This window comes from Trichosurus vulpecula, chromosome 9 (assembly GCF_011100635.1).
Source record: "Trichosurus vulpecula isolate mTriVul1 chromosome 9, mTriVul1.pri, whole genome shotgun sequence".
In the NCBI taxonomy this organism is placed as follows: Eukaryota; Metazoa; Chordata; class Mammalia; order Diprotodontia; family Phalangeridae; genus Trichosurus; species Trichosurus vulpecula.
In genome coordinates, this window is record NC_050581.1 from 39,412,364 (window position 1) to 39,435,469 (window position 23,106).

Below are 23,106 nucleotides of genomic sequence, written 5' to 3' on the forward strand. Positions count from 1 at the left end.
ATTGTCTCATCTGTAAAAAAAGGAAAATAATAACATTTGCCTCCCTCCCAAAGTTGCTGTTAGGATCAAATCAGACAGTATTTGGAAAATGCTTTGGAAAACTTGAAGCGCTAGAAAATGCTGGCTCATTATTATTATTAGCCCATACATATAAGGGCTATTAATGAAAGGCTTTTTTAATGTGTCAAAAGCCCTACAAAGGAAATAAGTAAAAGCAACATATGCACTAGCACCCACGAGGGGAAAAATGAATATTTTCTTTTTCATACCACCAGGCATCTTAATTTGAGAATCTTTATTACGACATTAGAGAACCATGTGATACAAACAAAGCCTAGAACTCAATGCTTCTGCACATCTTTCCTAGTCTGTCTAGAGTCTCAAAGAGCAGGATTACCCTGTTGTATATTTCTTTTTTCAGTGCAAAGCATGAAAAGAGTGGACATGGGAAACTGATCTATATAATTCAATCAACTTTAATAAGAGCTCTGTGTTCACTGATAAATAGAGGAATACAAATCAGATCCTGGCATGGTCAGAATTTCCAGTCTAATTGTCCCTTTAGATCATAAATAGCTTCTCCCCAAAATCTAGTTTAAAAACAAACAAAAAAAATCAATATTTACTTCGCAATAACCATATGGTATGGTAGAATCCAAAATGGAGGCGATACAAGGAGGAAAAAAGTGAATTAAATTGTTAGTAAATTGCTACCAATGTTTTGTATTATAGGCATTTAAACTCAGTAAGTCATCTCTCTTTTTTATCTCTTATATCAGCTCTGATTTTGCAGTTTTCTCATAAATGTATACATTCTTACTAACCTGTTTATGTTTGACTGAAGAAAATTAGCCCAAACCATTTATTAGACTAGTTGGGTTTACATTATATTTGTATAAAGTGAATATGAAAGAAGTGCAGTATTTTTCCCTGATGGCAACCTAGCTTATTTGTCTCAGTATTGAGCATAGGTTCTAGCATATCAGGAATTTACTGATTAAAGTCATGATTCCCACCTTCATACCCCTCTTCCCCCCAAAAAAAAGAAAAGAAAAAAGTTAATAAACCAGGTAAAGAATAGAAGTTTTCTAATTAGATCCATCCCTCAACGAACATGCATCAGACATTTTGTGACTCAAATATCTTGAATTCTGAAATTCCTATCTCTAAATTTCAGCCTCTCTTTTTCTACCCTCCATTTCCCTGCATATTTGTTCCTCACCGTGATGACCTTCTCTCCCTTAATCCCCATATAAGACCATAGCATTATAGACTTGGGTCTGGAATGGACTTCAAAGGTTATCTAGTCTAAGCCCCCCTCCCCCATATTACAAACTGGAGCCCAGAGAGGTAAAGTGATTTGCTTAGCAATACATAATACTGAGATTTGAACCCAAATTCCAAAACTCGTCTTCTCGCCACAGAATCACACTGCATTCCTATTCTGCCAGTGTACCAAAGTAATAATAGCCTCATTTCCACAACAAACTGGGCTTAATCTTTTTCATAAGCCATTTCAGTAATGTTCTCTCCTCTATCTTTGATATTCTTATGTTCTTGATCTTTCTTGGGGCAGGTAGGTGGTTCAATGGGCAGAGCATTGGTCTTGGAGTAAGGAACTCCTGAATTCAAACCCATTCTTAGATGCTTACTAGCTAAGTGACTTTGGGCAGATCACTTTACCTATGTCTGACTCAATTATTTTATCTGTAAAATGGGGGTAATAATAGCACCTACCTACCTACCTACTGTAGCCAGAATGGACTTTGTTTTCTTTGAATGACTCAGCTTGCCTCGTTGAGCTTCCCTGGACGCTGGGGCTTGCTCTTCCGGGGCAGGACCAGAGCTTCCTGTGTGATGAGTCGTGGCCCTGGCTGAGGGGAGGTGTGTTAACGTGGTCTACGCTGGGGGAGGGGCCAAGTCAAGAACCAATCGGCCCTGGTCGTTCAGGCGGTGCTTGATGATGTCAAAAACTCTATAAGAGGGGAGAGGACAGCTTGAAGATCCTCCTTTCCTTTTCTGGTTGGAGCCAGAGACGCCTACAGCCGAAGCTGAGCTGCCGGTAGCAGAGCTGACTAGAGGCTAGTGGGTAATCTTCTTACCGTAGAGGGGAAGCATGTATACGATTTTGCCTTATACCATCTCGCTTCTCTGTGGCCTCCTAGTTACTCTTGTGAGGCGGACTTATTGGGCCTGGAAGCTTTTGATGAAAATATCAAAATGGGGATGCTGGTTTGTGGGATTGTTACTATGGAATGTAAATACATGCTTTAGTTCTCCTGCCTTCTGCCTAGAGAATTCCTTATATCCTGCGGTTCCGGACCTTTTAGGCACATATGAGATTCTCTTTGAAATCATAAATTCTGCCTTCCTAATATACCTACCTACAGGGTAGATGTAAGGATAAAATGAGATACTATTGGTAAAGCTAAAGCTCTATACACATGTTAGCTATAATTATGATCTTTTGCCATTCTAACCCACAACCACAAGTAACTACTATCGGTGATCTGTTACTATCCTCCAAAGCAGTACGCTACTCTGAGAAATCATGAATTCTGTATTGGCTGAGAACATTAAAATTTTACACTTTTGAGCCTGAATTGAGCTCTCATTGCTACAGAATACTTTTTTGTTGTTGTTCTGTCATTTTTCAGTCATGTCCGACCCTTTTGTGACCCCATTTGGGATTTTCTTGGCAAAGATACTGGAGTAGTTTGCCATTTCCTTCTCCAGCTCATTTTACAGATGAGGAAACTGAGGCAAACAGGGTTAAGTGACTTGCCCAGAGTCACCCAGGTAGTAAGTGTCTGAGGCCGGATTTGAACTCAAGAAGATGAGTCTTCCTGATTCCAGGCCCCACATCCAATTTGGCAACTATCTGCCCAATGACTACTTTTACTGATGTCTTATTAACTCCTTATGCTATTGCCCCAAAAGGTCATTCCAGACCTTCTCTGATCTTATCAGATCTTCAGTCTTTTCTCTAACCTCCAACCTAACTCTTTTCCTTCTTCACTTCCACTGGGCAACATCACTATTCACTTCAGGGCAAAGATCAATGCCATCCACTATGCACTTTCTCTATTCTTCTCCCCCTCCATTCTTGTACACAGATGTATTCATTATTCCCCCCCTCTCCAGTCTTAGGGGAAGAGATAAGCCCTGTACCTTGTCAAGACTAACCCTTCATTTTATGTCTTTAATTCCAGTTTCTGTCATTTTTGGAATCAGAAAACTAGTGATCAACTCTCAGCTATGAATGTGGATAATTTATTTAGCTTCTTTGTCTCGAGTTACTCATCTAAAATGGAAATAATATTGTTTCTCTCCTTCCTTTCACTGCCAAAGCTCTAGAAAGAGCAGCCTATACTCATTGCCGCCATTCCCTCACTAGCCATTCACAACTCAATCCTTACAAATAGGCTTCTGTCCCCACCTGTCTGCTGAACTAGCATCCACCAAATTCAGTAATGACCTCTTAGTTGCCAGATCTGATTTTTTCCCCTTTTCTGTACAACTTTTTAATTGAACTTGCCCCTTCCTTTGAGACAACCTCTTTTTACCAGCTTCTGTTATGTTGCTTTCTTTCTTTTTGAAATTAGGGTTTGTTTTTTAATGAACAATGATCTATTTTCTCTTTCTCTCATTTATTCTACCTCCACCAACTCCAATGGAAAGAAGAAAAAAAGAAAACCAAATTTATAATGACAAATACAGAGTCATATAAAACAAATTCCTTTATTGGTTATGTTTGGAAAATACAATTCTCATTCTGTGCCCTGAATCCATCACCTCCCTGTCAGGAGGTAGATGACATGCTTCAGTATTGGTCTTCTGGAAACATGGATAGCCATTGCATTGATCAGAGTGCTTACAGCTTTCACAGTTGTTTTTATAGTATTGTCATTGTATAAATCGTTTCCCTGGTTCCGCTCATTTTATCCTTTACTAGTTTATTAAGTCTTCAAAACTGTTCTTTTATATAATATTGATGTTATGGTATAAATTACTTTCCTGGTTCTGCTCACTTCCCCTATGTTAGTTCATACAAGTCTTTCCATGTCTCACTGTTACTTGTTACACTTTCTTGTGGTTCTCTTCTCTTCATGGTTTCTGATTTCTTTTTCTGTACCTTAAACCTAGATATCCATCTATGATTTTGTCCTCAACTCTGTTTTCTTCTCTTTTAATACTACTGAATTTAGTTAAATTCTATTCAAAAAATATTTCTTAAGTGTCCACAAAAGGCAAGCAACAGGGGTGATAGACAAAAAGAGAGTGGACCCCATTGTCAAAGAATTTACGTTTTACTAGGGGGATTCCACTTGTACAAGGAGGGTTACAATGTAAAGTAATTTGAGGAGAGTGTATTAACAATTTGGAGGATCAAGATAAGTTTCATAGGGGAGGTGACATCCCCTAAGCTGAGCCTTGAATGAAGAAAAGGACTGTGAATGGAAAAGATTAAGAAGGAATACCTTTTTAGAGTAGAGTTTTCCTAATATACAGGCATGGAGGTGGGAGATGGACTACTGAGCTTGAGGATCATCTTGTAATCCCGTTTGACTGGAATTAGAGTTTATGAAAGCAAGTAATATGAAATAAGACTGGAGAGTAGAAAAGAGTCAGACTATAGAGATTCCTAAATGACAGGCTGAATTCAGAATAGGGAGGCCAGAGGGAATCATGGAAGATTTTTTGCCAAAAAGGTAACATTGTTACATGTTATGGTCATAGGGAGATTTTATTAATGTTGCATTTTGGTGGCTGCATGGATAGTAGATTAGTGAGAGGAAATGATGGAGGTAGGTAGCCTGTTTAGAAAGCAAATATTTTAGGCTAGAGTTGATGAGGGCCCCAAATAGGTGAATGGCCACATGAAGAGAAAGAAACAGATAGATGTGAAAGATATTATATAAATAGAATTAATAGGACATGTTCATTGATTGGATATAGGAAGTGAAGGGGAAGACAAAAATGAAGGAGGATCAAAATAACTTACAAGATAATTCAACAAATTAAGAAAGTTTGGAGTACAGTGGAAAGGACACTAGATTTCGAATTAGAGGTTCTGTGTTTGAATCCTTTCTCTGTGTGACATTGGATAAATTACTGAAACTCTCTGTTTATCACATTTCTCATGTTAAAATGAGAGGATTAGATGAGTTGGGAGCCTCTAAGTTCCCTTCCAACTCTAAATCCATGATCCTCTGGAGATTGAGTGCAAGAGGGAATATTTTGTTGTTGCTCAGTCATTTCAATTGTGTCTGACTCTCTGTGACCCCAATTGGGATTTTCTTGACAAAGATATGGGAGTGGTTTGCATTTCCTTCTCCAGCTCATTTTACAGATGAGGAAACTGAGGCAAACAGAGTTAAATCATTTACCCAAGGCCACATAATTATTATCTGAGGTCAGATTTGAACTCAGGTCTTCCTGACTCTCGGCCCAGTGCTCTATCCATCATGCCACTTAGCTGCCTTAGGAAGGAAGATGCTGAGTTGCATTTTGGCCATGTTGAATTTTTTGTTATTGTTGTTGTTTGTCCTTTGTTCTTGAACAGGACCAATGACATCAGCAGGGTGATGTCTTGACTTGCAAGTGAATTGGATTTAAGTGAGGTCTCACTCTCTCCTCCAAAGTCATTGGAATCCAGTGGCAAGACGTAGGTCAAGACAACTGGGAATGGCCCTGGATGCAATGAGAGACTTTGACCTTTTTAAGATAAGGTCTTTCTCAGGTCTCATTTTCTCTGAGGTAATAGTTAAAGGCTAGGTAAGAATTGAGGCAAAAGATGTTGAGTTTGGGTATATTTCAGCCTCCCTCCTCCCTTTGAGCTTTTGGCTTTTCTCCCAAGTTCAGTGCCAGGTTCTATTGCTTCAGTCGCATCCTTGAAACAAGATGGTGAAGGTCGGAGTCAATGGATTTGGCTGTATTGGGTATCTGGTGACCAGAGCTGCATTCACCTCAGGTGGAGTAGACATCATGGCCATCAATGACCCCTTCATTGACCTCAGCTATATAGTTTATATGTTTCAATATGATTCCACCTATGGCAAGTTCAAGGGCACTGTCAAGGCTGAGAATGGGAAGCTGGTGATCAATGGAAAATCCATTACCATCTTCCAAGAGTGGGATGCCACCAATATTAAATGGGGAGATGCTGGAGCCGAGTATGTTGTAGAGTACACTGGAGTCTTTACCACTATGGAAAAGGCTGGGGCTCACTTAAAGGGTGGAGCCAAGAGGGTCATCGTCTTTGCCCCTTCTGCTGATGCCCAATGTTCATGATGAGAGTGAACCATGAGAAATATGATAATTCCCTGCACTACCAACTTCTTGGCTCCCTTGGCCAAAGTCATTCCTGACAACTTTGGCATTGTGGAAGGACTCATGACTACAGTCCATGCCATGACTGCTACCCTGAAGACAGGTGATGGCCCCTCTGGTAAGCTGTAGTGTGTTGGGTGTGGTGCTGCCCAAAACATCATCCCTGCTTCCACTGGTGCTGCTAAGGCTGTAAGCAAGGTCATACCTGAGCTAAATGGGAAGCTCATAGGCATGGTTTTCTGTGTTCCTACTCCCAATGTGTCTGTTGTGGATCTGACCTGCTGCCTGGAGAAACCTGCCAAATATGATGTATCAAGAAAGTGGTAAAGCAACCATCAGAGCGGACCCTTGAAGGGCATCTTGGGTTTCACAGAAGATCAGGTTGTATCCTGTGACTTTAACAGCAAAACCTACTTTTCTACCTTTGATGCTGGCTCTGGTATTGCCCTCAATGACTAATTTGTCAAGCTCATTTCTTGATATGACAATGAATACGGTTATAGCAACTGTGTAGTAGCCCTCATGGTCTACATGGCCTCCAAGGAGTAAAGTGGAAAGCCAGGGACCTTCATCCCCAGCCAAAAAAAGGAGATCCACCACTGGGGAACCCACATTCCTAACCTACATTCCTATACTGGGGATCCATATCCCATTCACTTCCTTGTTCCAAAGCACCCCTGTAGCAGAGGGGAGAAGCCTAGAGTCCATCAATAAAGTCACCACATTTAGTGCAAAAAAGGATGTTAGTTTGAGAAGGCAATGAACATGCATGTGGAGATGTCTAGAAGCTAGATGGAAATTTGGAACTGGAGGTCGGAAAAGAGATTATGACTATACATATATATTTGAAGGTTCTAAGAAGTGAAGGTACTTTTGCAGTAGGTGTATTTAGCCCATGGTGTGAAGGAGGAATTAGAGAAGGGAGGGAATGGAAGCACAAAAACCAGTTAGGAAGTGATCTTGTGACCTAAATTAGAGTGGAAACCATATGAGCTGAAAATATCATATTCTACCTTTAATGAAGTCAGTCACTGTATACACAGATATTGGGTGACAATGTGTTATAGGAATCAGGAGACAGAAAGACCACATTGAACTAAGATGATCAGACTGGTATCAGAAAAATACTGGCTTTGAAATCAGAAACCTGGATTCAAACCCTTCATTTAGCCCTCTCTAACCTACTTGTGTGATCTATAAGTCACTTAGCCTCCTTGGGCCTCAATTCCTAATCTGGAAGATGAATAGATTGGACTAGAGGTGGATTTTCAGGTTTCTTCCATCTCTCCGTTTCTATAATGGTCTGTAACAATACACTAAAATCCCTTGTTCCCCTCTGAAGCCCCTCCCTGTACTTTGAAGAATGAGTAAAATGTCAGTAGTTAGAAAGGTGGGACAGAGCCTTCCAGGTGAGGGGAAAGTATAAACAAAAGTATATAGATTCAAAAAGTTCAGGCTTTGTGGAGGGACAGGGAGCAGGACAGTCTGGCTGGAGTAGTTCAGCCTTGATCAGCTAAACCTGAAGCTCAACCAGAGAAAGAAAGCAGAAATAAGGAAACTCTCCCCACCCCCCATCCCTTATGTCCTTCCCCAGCCACTCACCCTGGGGGCTTCTGCACTTGATCAAGCTTTTGGAAGGGTGTGGGAAAAAGGCAACCAGCTGGTGGGGTAGCAGGTCCAGCGCTCAGCATGTAACACATTAACTGCCCATATGGCTAGTTCTGTCTATAAATAGTATTGGCACCCACCATGATCAAGGGAAGGCTCTTCACTGCAATTTAGAGGGCACTGAGGGAGATCTGGCCAACTGGCTTTTGTGCCTGGGAGACTTTGCTGGACACTTTTTATACTTAAAACTCTCAAGGTTGCCTGGGACAACAGAAAAGTCTGCTGCTGGGAGTGTTAGGAGAACCAAGAGGAATCAGCTACAGACAGCTAAAGAATTCTGTCCTAATGGTTGTTAGCCAGCCAGCATAACTCCCATCCTACTGTGGCAGAGATGAAGAGATAAGCCTACCTGCCTATTTTTACTCCCATAGTGATGAAAGACTTTATTTTCCCTTTACAATATATTTTGTAATGATAGCCTTATTTTCAAATTTTCCAGTGGCTTTCTTCAGAGTTTTAATGCTGCTCGTGTCTCCTTTCTTTCTTCTCATCATAGCTCAATTCTTGTAGAATTTTCCCCTGAAATCCAGAGCTAGACTTTTTGTTTGATTTCAGTTGCTGAATGCGTCTTTCCATTTGTTCTTTAGGAAAAAAAAACAAAAAAAGATCCAACAGGGATCATATCACAGGAACACAGCTTTAGAGCTGGAAGGGATATTAGAGGTCATTAAGTACAATGCTCTCATTTTATACATGAGGAAACTGAGTCTCAGAGAGGTGAAGAAAGTTGCCCAAGATCACACAGCCAGTAAGTGACAGAGCTGAGATCTGAACCCAGGTCCTCTGACCCTAATTCCCATGCACTCTCCATTGTACTACACAGAACTAAGTTGCTTAGCTCATATATATGTACACACAAGTATATACATGGGGTAACCTGATAGGAAGATGAAAGACAGACAGAAACAGAGAGAGATAGACAGAGACAAAGACATATACAACTATATATATATATGGGGTAAACTAGAGAGATAGGAATAGATAGAAAGGATAGATGATAGATAGATAGACAGACAGACAGACAGACAGATAGATAGATAGATAGATGGATGGATAGATGGATGGATGGATAGATGGATGGATAGAGGATATACACCTATAAAAACAGGGCGAGCTGATAGAGAGATAGGGATAAATAGAAGATACATAGATAGACAGATATATAGATAGACAGATATATAGATAGACAGATAGATGGATAGATAGATAGATATATGGATGGATGGATGGACGGACAGACAGACATACAGACATACAGACCGACAGACAGACAGACAGACAGACAGACAGGTAGATAGATAGATAGATAGATAGATAGATAGATAGATAGATAGATAGATAGATAGATAGATGGATGGAAGGGTGGATGGATGGATGGATGGATGGATGGATGGATGGATGGATAGATAGATGGATGGATAGAGGATATATACCTATAAAAACTGGGTGAGTTGATAGAGAGATAGGGATAAATAGAAGATACATAGACAGATAGATATGTAGATAGATAGATAGATAGATAGATAGATAGATAGATAGATAGATAGATAGATATATCCAGTGTTATCAGCATGAAACATTAGAAAGAGCATTGGCTCTGGTATCAGAGAACTCTGGTGTACACACATATTCGCACACACACAGAGCCAAGAGGATCAACGTATACTTATGCACATATGTGTTTGTGGCCATGAGGTTTTTCTTAACACTAGGCCTCTCTTTTACAAACTCTTCTTTCTTTTCTCTATTCAACCTGGATGGCTTGCTGTTTGTGTTTGTCCTTCATTCTCGAAGAGGACCATGACATCAGGAAAATGCTGACATGTCTTGCAGTTGACTTTGATTTGAGTGAGGGAGGGCTGTGCAAGGTCACCAGCCTCATTTTCTCCTCCACAACCATCTGGGTCTAGTGGCCAGATATTCATCAGGATGACTGGAGATGAGGGCTTGCTGTTTACTGTACACAACAATATACCTCCCACTTCTATACCTTTGCAAAGGTGGTCCCCAGGGTCTGGGGTATTCTCCCAGCTTGCCTCCACTTGTAGAATCTCTAGCTTCCTTCAAAGTGTTCAACTTACTATATTAGGTCTTTCTTTCTATGTGCATATACATATATACACTTGTACATCCATGTATGTGTACATATGTACATGCATACTACTGGGAAAATGACAAAGAGGCTTCTTGGGACTCTGACTCCATTTTTACATTGTTGAACTATAAGGAATGTCTTCTTGTACTTTGTCCCCATCAAAAAAGGAGGTGCTGATCAATCAATCTCAAAAAGGACCAGAAAAAGCTGAGTCAAGTAATTGATGCTTTGACTTTTAAGTCAGAAATTCTCATTGCTTTTATGGACTTTGCAATTTTCCCAAATCTTTTCCTTCATTCATCATACAGAGAGGACCATTGAGTCCCTACCGGGGCAAATTACTACTTATTGTTGAGAGGAATATGAATATGGATGATGGCTGAACAGAAGTTCATGATCTATGTACACAAATAACCCCAATGAACAGCTATGGTCCTATAAACATAGGAAAGAGAAGTCCTTTCCTGTCATCTTTATGCTCTGGCCCCTAACACAGTCTTCCAAACTCAAAGGAAGTCAAACCATCATCTTACCCTTTGGCAACCAAGCCTGAGCATTCTTCTGGAAAAGGGTTATTTAATCTGTTCTCTGAAAACCAAGGCTGGGAATACCATGCCCTCAACAATATAAGATAACTAAGAATTGTTGTGTCTCCTTAGTCACTTATAACTTCCAAATGCTACCTTTGCCTTATTTTGAATAATATTCAAAGATTCAAGTACTTCAAAAGACGGTGTGCAGTTAAACCTCTAGGAAATAAATAGGTCAAGAGGCCAGGGATTGAACAGAGATATCAAATTCAGCCCACAAAACTCCCAAGTGCTACTTGAACCAGATTAAAATATAATTGGGAAATGTTTAAGGAAATAAAAATATAATACAATGTCGTGTTAATTTGTGGTTTTCTAAGTCAATATGCTGCCAGCAGAGATCCATTTCTATATGGATTTGACGCCAGTGGTTAGGTGAAAAACATCAGGAAATGGGATCATAGGTCTTGGATTTGAATATCAGTTGGCAATGACTTTGGGGAATTCACTTCATCTTTCAGGCCTCCGTTTCCTCATTTATAAAATAAAGAAGCTAAAATAGATAATCCCTTAGGTCTTTTTTCAGAATCTCATCAATTAATCTATCCAAATTATAATGTGAAACAAATGGACAATAACTGATTCTATTGACCCTAAACTATTTCTAAAATGTTCATAATTATACATGGTCATCTGTAAAAGGCAGGTAGGTGGCACAGTGGATGAAGCACCAGTTCCATGTTATCTATGTATCTATCTTTCCATCTGTCTATCTAGATGGCTCAGTGAATAAAGTGCCGGGCCTAGAGTCAGGCAGACCTGAGTTCAAATCCAGCCTCAGACACTTACTAGCTGTGTGACCCTGGGCAAGTCATTTAATCTATTGGACTCAGTGTCCTCATCTGTAAAATGAGCCGGAGAAGCAAATGGAATACTATTCAGGTATCTTTGTCAAGAAAACCCCAAATGGGGTCACAAAGAGTCAGACAAGAAGGAAAAATGACACAACAGCAACAAACCCTTGTTGTGCCAACCTTCTTCCTTCTCTAGACCTCCCAGTAGAATGACAAGGCCTTGAGGGTGGGGGCTATTTTTCATTGTCTTTGTATCTCCAGTCCCTAGCTCAGTACCTTACATGCAGTAGGTGCTAATATCTGCTGAAGCTGAACTTGCAGCATTTGACCTGTGCAGGAGAGGTTCTAAATGATTTTCATGACCACCCCTTAGACAAAAAAAGAAGGTTAAAATTGCAGTGCAACATGGAACTTTCCTTATGCTAAGGAAACAGGCTGCTGTACCATCTTTAGAAAAAAAAACCCAAGGAAAAGACTGCTGAACAGAAGTCTATGGAGGTGCCCCACCCACCCAAAAGCAAACTTGAAAAGTTTCTCCGTTTCTGCTTTCCACTGTGTAGTCATGTCTATTAAAAGCCGCTTGTAAATAGCTAACTTTATCTCTGGCATGCCATAGATTAGGCATATTTGTTTTCCAGGGAAGATTATAAATAGTGGGGGGGAAAAACAGAATGTATTTTGCAAATGAGCCCAGATGGAAAACTAACAGATGGCCATGTACTGTATTTTGTATGCTCAGTCCTACATTTAAATTAAAAATTTTCATAATGATGATTAAGGTCTGTAGCAACACTAGTTTTCCTGTGGTAGCATCATATATCATGTATCGGAGATATCGAATGGAACATTTTCATGAAAAGGTTGCAGACTTTATACAAATCCTTCTACTTGAAGTTTCCACGCTGAAGAGGAAGTAGAATTAAAGCTCATTCAGGAAGGTGGGAAATGAGACTGGGGAAACTTTTAGCCCAAGTAGATTTTATAGAATAAAGATGTCTACTGCCATCTGGCTTCCCCCCCTTGGAAAAACTCATGACCAGTTATTTCTTTGGGGGATAGTGGGAGGTTGAAGGGAGGGATGGGATGTGTAAAAAGAACCTTAATCACACTGAACATTTTGGTGATTGACTCTGAATAAGATTCAGAGACATATATGCATTGTCTATTTCAGCAGCTCTATATTATCTGTGAGAGGATTGCTCAGTTGGAAAGTTATCACAACCCATTGATTCTCTTCTTTCTCATCTGGCCATTTTGGTGCTAGAGGTCAGAAGAGAGTGAATTAATGTAAATCAATCTATAATGACGATGATGATGATGATGATGATGATTTGTGTTTATATAGTGCTATAAGGTTTGCAAAGTGCTTTACAAGTGCTACTTGACCCTTGCAACCCTATGAGGTAGGTGCTATTATTATCCCCATTTCACACATGAGGAAATTGGGACAGGCAGGGGTTAGGTGAATTGCCCCAAATCACACAACTATTGTCTGAGAACTCCAGGTCCAATAGCTCATCCACAGAGCCACTTAGTTGCTTCTATCCAATCAACAAATGTTTATCAAGTGCCTAGTATGCACTGGGCACTGTGCTAGATACCCGGTCTGTTTTAACACTACCTCAGTAGTTCTGTTAAAATATTTTTATAAGATGTGCACACCCTTTGACCTAGCAGTACCACTACTAGGTCTGTATCCCAAAGAGATCATAAAAATGGGAAAAGGACCCACATGTACAAACACATTTATAGCAGCTCTCTTTGTGATGGCCAAGAATTGGAAATCGAGCGGATACCCATCAATTGGGGAATGGCTGAACAAGTTGTGGCGTAAGAGTGTAATGGAATACTATTGTGCTATAAGAAATGATGAGCAGGCAGACTTCAGAAAAACCTGGAAAGAGTTATGTGAACTGATGCTGAGTGATGGGAGCAGAACCAGAAGAACATTGTACACAGTAACAGCCACAATGTGTGAGAACTGATTTTGATAGACTTAGCCATTCTCACCAATTCAGGGATCTAAAACAATTCCAAAGGACTCATGATAAAAAATGCCATCCACATCCAGAGAAAGAACTATGGAGTCTGAGTGCAGATCGAAGCAGACTATTTTCTTTTTGTTTGTTTGGTGTTTTCTTTTGTCTTTTCTTTCTCATAGTTTCTCCCATTCATTATAATTCTTCTATACAACATGAATAATGTGAAAATATGTTTAATAGGAATGTATGTGTAGAGCCTATATCAGATTGCCAGCCATCTTGGGGAGGGAGAGGGGAGAGAGGGGGAAAAATTTGAAACTTATGGAAGCGAATGTTAAAAATTAAAAATAAACTAATAACAAAAATAAAAACAGCTCTTACCAGACTGAAAAAAAATTTATAGTTCATAAGATCATTGATTTAGAAGTAGAAGGAACTTAGAAGTCATCTAATCCAACTGCATTTATTGAATGAAGAAACTCAGGCTGGAAGGATGAAGTAATTTATCTTATCTCATTCCCTATATCTCAAAACCCTTTCACATAAGTCTCTTCTCCTTTCCCCTAGTCTCTGACAATGAAGTGGCCCTTTTCCTTGTAAAGGCTAACCTTTTCCACGTGTTGTTGATCCTATCTTGTCTTCTCCAGCAGACTGCAGTTTCAAAGATCTCCCCTTTCTCATTCTCAAGTCTTTGAGCTTCCATCTCTCCCCTTCTAATTCCTTGAAACATGCCCAAGTCTCTCCAGCTTTGACACATACACACACAAACACACAAACACACACACACACACACACACACACACATACACACATGACTTTATTATCCTCTCAAGCTATTGCCCTATATTTCCTCTCCCCTTCTTCTTTGAGAAAGCAGTTGACTCTCACTGCCTACATCTCCTCTTCTCTCATGTAATATAGCATCTGATTCATCACTGACAGTGTTTTACTTAAAATTATCAAAGATCTCTTAATTGCCAAATCTGATGGTCTTATCTCTGTACTCATTCTTCATTGGTTTTGTCACTATCAGACTCTGTTTCTGAATACTATCTCCTCTCTGGGTTTTTGCGAACCTTCTCTCTCTCTCTCTCTCTCTCTCTCTCTCTCTCTCTCTCTCTCTCTCTCTCTCTCTCTCTGTCTTTCTGTCTCTATCTCTGTATCTCTGTATCTGTCTCTGTGTCTCTGTGTCTGTGCCTGTCTGTCTGTCTGTCTCTCTGTCTGTCTCTCTCTCTCTCTCTCTCTGCCTCTGATGTTCCTCTATCTCCTTTGCTAAGCTGGCGCAATCAGTATCATGCACTCTAACTGTGGGTATTTCTCAAGGTTTGGTAAACCTCCCAGATATCCCTTCTGTCAAAGATGCTAACCTCCTCCCAGTCTTCCAGGTTTATAAGCTCTTTGTCATTCTGGGCTCCCCATTGTCCCTCAGTTCAATTAGCTGATCTACTGCTAAAACTTGCCATTCCTACCCCCAGCACATCTCTTGCTTCTGACTTCGATCTCATAGGGTCCTTCTCTTCCTTTAAGACTCAGTTAAAGCATCACTTTCTTTCTATACGAAGCTTTTCTTGATTCCCTCCAACTGCTAGTGTCCTGTCTCCCTAACCACATCATTTTTATACCATTGTAGTTTTGTACTTATTCTCTCTCTATTCATTCAGAATAGACTTATCTATGTACTTGCATTCCCTGTCTTATTAAAGGCAGTTTCCCTTCCCTTTCGTTGTGTTCTAGCCAATCTCGACTACTAGCTATTCACTGATCTTATTTTGTCTTCTCCTTCCTCCGTGCTTTTGCCCAATGTGCCCTCCCACATTTCTCTCTTAAAATTCATCTCCTTCAAATTCTGCCTCAAGTACCTCCTACTCTTTGGAGATATCCTTGTTTCCTCCAGCAAAAAAAAAAAAATCTCTTCCTAGATAGGCAGCATTAGTGAAAAGAGATCTGGATTTGGGATTAGAAAGATCTGGAGCTGGGAACTAGAACCGACATTTACCAGCTATGGGACTCAACAAATCATGCAATCTATTGCTTTGCACAGTGGGTGGTACACAGTAGGCACTTAATAAATACTTGTTCATTGATTGATGCAACCTTTATAAGGTTGAGTTTCCTTATTTGTAAAATAAGGATTGTGATATTTTAACTATCTGCCTCATGGAGTTTTTGTGAACAAAACCTATTGCCAGTCTTTGTAATAGGAGAGCTCATAGGGACTAGGTCTGTGCCCCAGAAGAAGAGGCTATCTGCGCCAATACGTGTAGACACCTTCTTGCAACTTAGAGTCCTGTAGAGCACTGAGAGTTTTAATTATTCATCAGCATAACATAGCCAATATTTGCCAGAAGATCTTAGAGTCATAGAACCACAGGTCTGGAGCTAGGAGGGATCTCAGAAGCCATGAGCTCCAACTTCTTCTTACATGTGTGAAAATGATGCTTGCTAAGGATAAGTAACTTGTCCAGGGTTACTAGCTATTAAAATTCAGCGGTGGGATTTGAACCCAGAGCTTCCTGGCTCCAAGGCCAGCTCTACCCACTATACCATGCTGCCTCTCTCTAAATATTTCTGAGTAAAAAATTTTCAGAAATATTTTATATATGTGAGTTGTGATTCAAGCTCAGTTTTTCCATGATACTCTGTCAGATTTTTTTTTCCTCTGTCCCTATCACATTCTGGCTCTGATCATTAAGGACTCATCTTATTCCTCTGAATCAATTAAAAGTTCCTTAACTTTAAATGGGTTAAATAGTTCATCTTTGAAGTTCCTCAAGTTTTGGGCAGTGTTCTGCACATAGTAGGTGCTCTATAAAAACTGGTTGAATTTATTTGAACATTTGGATGAGAATTTCCTTCTTGTGACATTCAATAGCAGCAGCCTGGAATTGGTCAAGGGGCATTAGAGACATCTGCTGGTTTATGAGCACTCCGAATATTAATTGGTGAGGGGTGAACCTTCAAAGGTCTGAATCTCAGTTTGGGTTCAAGGGTTTATTTAAAATAGCAACAGCTCTTAAGTCTGCAAATTGGAGCCTGACATACAAAGTTACCAGAGGGATTTCAGAGACTTTTTGATTTTCAAGAAACGGGGAGTAGGACTGGAACAGATTTGCCTCTAGTATTGTAATACATGGGGCAGCTAGGTAGTACGGTGGCACAGTGGATAGAGTGCCAGGCCTGCAGTCAGGAATATTTGTCTCCCTGAGTTCAAATCCAGCTTCAAACACTTACTAGCTGTGTGACCCTGGGCAAGTCGCTTAACCCTGTTTGCCTCAGTTTCCTCATCTGCAAAAGGAACTGGAGAAGGAAATGGCAAACCTCTCATATATCTTTGCCAAGAAAACCCCACATGGGGTTATGAAGAACTGGACGCCATTAAATAAGGACTCAACATCAACAGTTGTAACACTTTTATTGTTGCCTGTTCACTTGGCATTAGGAAATGGAGCTTATAAAAATGAAAATTAATCAGTGGGGAGAGGAATGGACATCGGTGGACAAAATGAACACAACTTTTTTGAATATCAAATATATTCAAGTCTTTAAAAAAGTTGTAGCTGCAGCCTAGAGTGGAGATTCACCCATCTCATTTCAAGTTATTGCCAGGTTCTCAGATTCAAAATGAAAGGACTGTAACAGCAGTGACACATAGAAGAAGTCAAACTGGCAGATATGTTCCCTGAATACTTTAAAATATCATATGTGCACATAAACAGAAAAACGAATACATTTGATGCCAGAAAATATCCTGGGAGATGCTGCTGAACACTTAACAGCATCACTAATTATTGGTAGGACTTTTGGCAAACAGTCAAAATCCCAGGAAAGCAGAATTTTTTTCAGTAAACATATTTTTGCACATTTGCCTTTTCCACAAAAATAACCCTTTCGCAGATGCATATATTTTCACTTGCTCAGGCTTGCACTGACGGAGCATCACCCACTCCTCCCTGGAAAAGGTTTATGCAGAGTTATTCCCTGACTCACAGAGCCCTCCAAAGCTGGTGATCCAACAGCATATGTTTAGTATTGCAGCCCCAGCTTGCTGATCAAACAACAGGCAATCTCATCTCAGCTTTCAAGGCAGGTGAATTTGACTGTAAATCATGGTTCTGCACAGAGGTTTGTATTTTCTGTTCTTAATTACATCTGTGCAAATCTTCATTTGTTTATGGTTGCCTAATGCATTGTGTGGACTATTTGCATTCCCAGATGGCACATTTCCATGGCCAGCACTTATCCAAGAAAGAGCTGGTTGAGTCGTTAATTCAAATATTAAGTGCTAAAAGGAAAAATGAGAGAGACAGAGAGAGAGGAGAGAGAGAAAGAGGGAGAGAGAGAGAGAGAGAGAGACAGAGAGACAGAGACAGAGAGAGAGAGAGAAAATGCATGATCTTTGCTAACAGTGCTTGAATTCTCCACTTTATCCATGAAAAGCTATTGTGGACACAGCAGTAACAAACCCACGTTCTAGGTTCATAGGATCATAGAGACCTTGAAAGAAAGAGAAAGAACCTTAGAGGTCATTTAGTTCAAGTCTCTTATTTTTTTTATCAATAAGAAAATTAAGACCCAGAGAGGAACAATGTCATGAAGAATATAAGTGGCAGGGATGGGATTTTTGCTATCTATTTATTTTAAAATTTACTAATTATGGAATTTTAATCCTGTAAAAATAGAAAATAACAAAGTAGAAATTTGTTCTTAACAACTTTCATTTCATAATCTCTATTGAATCCATATTAGAAACTGCTCTGGGGCAGTTAAAGATTTTATATTCTACCCTGCAAATCATGAGAGATTTGTTTTAAAACAAATTCCACAACTGATTTGATGGAGTATTGGCTATAAGAAAATGCTTCCAGAATCCTCTGGGGCAGTTAGACAGTGCTGTGGATAGAACAATGGGTTGGAAGTCAGGAAGACTTGAGATTAAGCCTCAGGCACTTACTAGCTATGTGACCCTAGTTAAGTCACCCTCTGTTTGCCTTAGTTTCCTCATCTGTAAAACTGGGATCATAATAGCACCTAATTCTCAGGGTTGCTGTGAAAATCAAATGAGAATAATCAGAAAGCCCTTAGCATAGTACTTGGCACATAGTATGCTCTATAGTAATGTGAGCTATTGTTATTGTTATCCTGGGCTCATCTCTGTGGCCACATGAGTTAAGAAAAAGCCATCTCAGCTAGTTACACAAGATACAACTAATATTTCCTTTAGGATATTACTACATATGTTTGAGTTCATTCAATTTCATTCAATTCAACAAACATTTATTACTAAATGCACTATTCTTTCTGGCTAAAGTTTAAAAAATTAAAAGTCCCTAACCTCAAGAAGCTTACATTTCCACATTTGAAAGATATTGTTATTTGTTAACAGTTGCATATTAATGACTATATTGGATGTACATTAACAAGATAACAAATTGATGACAAACTGATTGGGAAAGCATGGTCAGAATGTTTTTCAAAATATCCAGGTCTCAGGGATTCACTCTTTAACATTATAGACAGAGGACTATTTTATTTTATTGCTATTCATATCAAAGTAAATTTTAAACATGGTTTGTTCCCATATAATAAATTTTGTTGAATTGTTGGACTTAAAATAAGCACAATATAAATATAATTAATCAGAGGCAGTATGCATAGTGGATGGTGGTGGGGGTGAGGGGAGGGCAGAGTCTTTGAAATGAGGAAGACCTGGGTTCAAGTCCTGACCCTCTAGACATATTCTAGCTGTGTGACCCTGGGCAAGTTCTCTGACTTCTCAGTGCTTCCAAGCAATTTTTTGGGATGACAGGTTACATACAGATGAGCTGTCCATTCTCATCAGTGTAGGGAACCTCCATACCAGGTGTTCCTTTGCCTAATGAAATCATTGGTTGTAATGGCAAGCAAAGTGGGACTTTTTGCTGTTTTTTTTGGGGGGGGTGTTTCTCAGCACTAAGGCATTCAAGTACCTTTGATTGAGTCTTGTCTTTGTTTGAATCAAGTCTTTGATTGAACCAAGAGTCCTTGATTGGAAACAGTATACATACTCTGAGGTTAGCATTTTGCTTTGGGGGCTCACTCATAGGAAGACTGTTCCTGTGATTTGGCCAGACAAGACTTTGGATAGCTGTTAAGGAACCCCTCGGCTTTGAAAACCAAGATGTTGGTGCTTCTCTCTCTGATAACTAGGTATGTATTGCTACTGTCAGACATTTAGAAGCCTGTCTGTTGATTTGTTATTTTCTCTGTAATTTCTTTTCATATTTGCTCTGAAGTTCAGGGTACTGACTTCTTCCCCTGAACTAAGTGAATGATATATGCATGTTTAATTAAAGTAATATTGTTAATCCCTTAAAGTTGCTTTCCTCTAGAAAAGCAGAACAAAGAGCCTGTGCAAGCAACCCTCTGGTGTGCTGGTGTTATTGGCCTTACACCTCCACACTAGCTGCAAGTAATGTTGTTACATTGGTCCAAGTGACAAATAAATATTGTTCAATATAAATATCACAGTTCATTTTAACCTCATTTGTCAGTCCTGAAGGTCTAAGATTTAGACTCTTTTCACCCCATTTCTTAAAATCAATGAATCCATTTTTGCCAAATGACTACTATGTGCGAAGCATTTTGCTAGCTGTTTTCAGAATACAAAGAAATGCGACAATGTAGTCCCTGCTTCAAGTTTACTATTTGATCACAGTGACAATATGTTTACATCTTAAATGTTATTCACTTTTCAGATATTTTTAGATATTTAGTATAACACCAGAAGCAAAAAGATTAAGTAGTAAATGCTTAAGTGCAAAATAATTATGCCTATAATGTATGTACCAGGCAGATACACACAACACTATTCTAACCTAGCCCGGTGAGTGCTAGCTGCTCTGGGCAGAAGGAGCTAAGAATAGGATTGAAACAGTAGAACTCTTGGTTCTATTGGTGGTTGGTGAGCAACCACTGCCTAATTTGTATTTATCTTGGCTTGTTCAGATGCAGAAAATTAATAATTGTACCTTGCCCACTAAACTCTGGTTTACTTTTGTGGCCTTTAGACCATGAAAGACTATAATTCAATAATTTGACAGTAATCTCATGAATGTGACTAGTCTCTCCACAAGTCCACATGGCAACCTCCCATGCCTTCTCATCTTGTCCAATTCTTGTCCATTTCTGAAAATCCTCTAGAGAGGATTGATACAATAGCTGGTGGTCTTCTTCCAGTTTTTTAAAATAATATTTTATTTTTTCCCCAATTAAGTGTTAAAACAATTTCTACCCTTTTTTAAAAAAAGTTTTGAGTTCCAAATTTCATCCATTCCTCCCTCCCCTCCCCTTTCCTGAAATAGTGAGCAATCTGATATATTTGCAATTATATTAGTCATTTTGTACAAGACTTGAATAACAAAAGAAAGCGAGAGAGAGAGCAAGGAAGGAAGGAAGGAAGCAAGGAAGCAAGGAAGCAAGGAAGAAAGACAGTAAAAAATAGTATGCTTCAGTTTGCTTTCAGATAGTATCGGTTCCCCCTCCCTGATGACACCTTTTATGCCAGGGACACCTAATTGGTAGGATGCTGTGTTCTACCCATACAAAATGTGCTTCGTATTAAGGGGATTTGTTCTGTGAAGTTTGGATTCAATCAAACAGCCGCACTTGAGGACCTTGAGGGCCACATGTGGCCTTGAGGCTGCAGGTTTCCCACCCCTGGTCTAATATCACCTCAGTAAATCCCCTAAGTTCCTTAGGCTTCATCTCTTCACTCTCCACATTTTCTCTATCAATTTGGCTCGAGTCACACATCTATCCACCATACATAACAGCATGATAAATGCTTTAAGTTGGGTTGGAAGCTGCGTAATATCATAAAGGTCTTTCTGTTTCTTTGTGTTCTTGTTAGTCTTGATCTCATTATAGGAAGTCATTAAATTAATATATTAAAATGTATCGAATTATTCCCTTAGTGTAGAACGATTGGGTTGTTTTCAATTATTATTATTACCTATAACACTGCTATGAAAATCTTTGAACAGACAGCACTTTTTTTATATTTTTGGTAACACTTTCAATGATGAGTGTGAATTGTGGCTTTTTCCACATACTACTTGTGTGACCTTGGACATGTCAGTTTACCATCTGGGTTCACTTTACTCACTTCCCAAATGAAGAATTTGGCCTTTTCCAGTCCTAAATTCATGACCTTATAATATGTTCTTAAATTAATCTAAATAGTTTGTTCACAGATGGGGAAAATACAAGGCATGTTCGGGAGTAGTCCAATGTTGCTAAAGTGGAGGGTTCATGTGGGAAACTATTCAGATATGGGATTGTAAGTAGGAACAAATATGTGAAGGTCTTACAAATTTCATAAGTTGGCCCTATTTTGATAGTTTATCAGACCAAGATGTAGATGAAAATCAATTCTGATTTTCAGCATTTCAGATTTGGAAAGTACCTCAGAGGCTGCCAAGTCCAACTTGTACTTTGTAAGAATCCCCTTCATAATGTTACTAACTTATGATCATTCAACCTTTTCTTAAAGACCTCCAATCAGGCAGCAGCAACTACAATCCCAAGAAGCCTATTTTGTTTTTGATTAGGTCTAAACGTTAAGACATTTTCACTTTTATCATCTGTTTACTCATATTTTGTCCCTCTGGAGCCCGGAAAAACAAAGCTAATTCTTCCTCCAACCTATAGTATGTCAAATATCGTGTCACCACTAAGGCTTCTTGCTAAACTTCCCATGTTCCTTCACCAACCCTCACATGACAGAAACTCAAACTTATTTGCCTTTCTACTTGCCCTCCTGTAGACATTTTCCAACTTATAAACAATATTCCTAAAATGTGAAGTGCAGAAGTGAACACAGTGCCTAGACATGGTATAATCAAGGGAGACAGGTATTTTATATCATTTTGACACAACTGTCTAAGAAAACTTCCTTAGCTTTGGGCCATCCATGCACTTCCACTCAATACATTTCCTTAACTATCCTCTTCCCTGCCAAAAAAAAACAAAACACTTGTACACTGTTCCCTAAATTGTAAGACTATTATAGCACAGCTAGACTTAAAAGGAGGTTATTTGTTGGGGGGATTGCTGCATTATTTTTCTACATAAGTTTAATTAGTGATTTATTTTACATTCTTGAATTCTGCCATCTAAATAAATAGAACATCACCAAACAAAAATTTGGATGGCTGTACTAACTTCTCAATGCAAGCTGGGCAAAATCTCATGATGCCATTCTCTTTGGCAAAGTGTCCTTAGAGCTAGATTGGGTAGTAGTGAGGAGGTTACTTGTCATTTTCCCAGCATGATTCACTATCCTCTTACCCTCCCACCCCACTAAACAGTATAAGCACAAAGAATGTCCTAGCTAGTTCATTCCATAGCCCCCCAAGCAAATATTCAATTGTGCTTTGTGCTTAGTTTGAATTTGTTAATAGACAAATGATATGGAAGATACCTCATTAAGCAATAATCAAAATTTAATTCTGAAAATTTTGAAATGTTGAAATTTTGAAAATTATTAATCAATTCTCTAGTACTTAAAGAGTGTAGACAATCAGGATGGAATATGGGGAAAGAAGGCATAAAACATGAATTAATCACTGAGATTCTGGGCTAAACAGTAGTCATGATGGAGGCAA

At 39.2% G+C, this 23,106-nt stretch overlaps 1 pseudogene; it reads left to right on the plus strand.

Moving 5' to 3' along the window:
• Positions 1 to 5,904: 5,904 nt before the first annotated feature.
• On the plus strand, positions 5,905 to 6,792 carry LOC118831982 (annotated as a pseudogene).
• Positions 6,793 to 23,106: the final 16,314 nt, after the last annotated feature.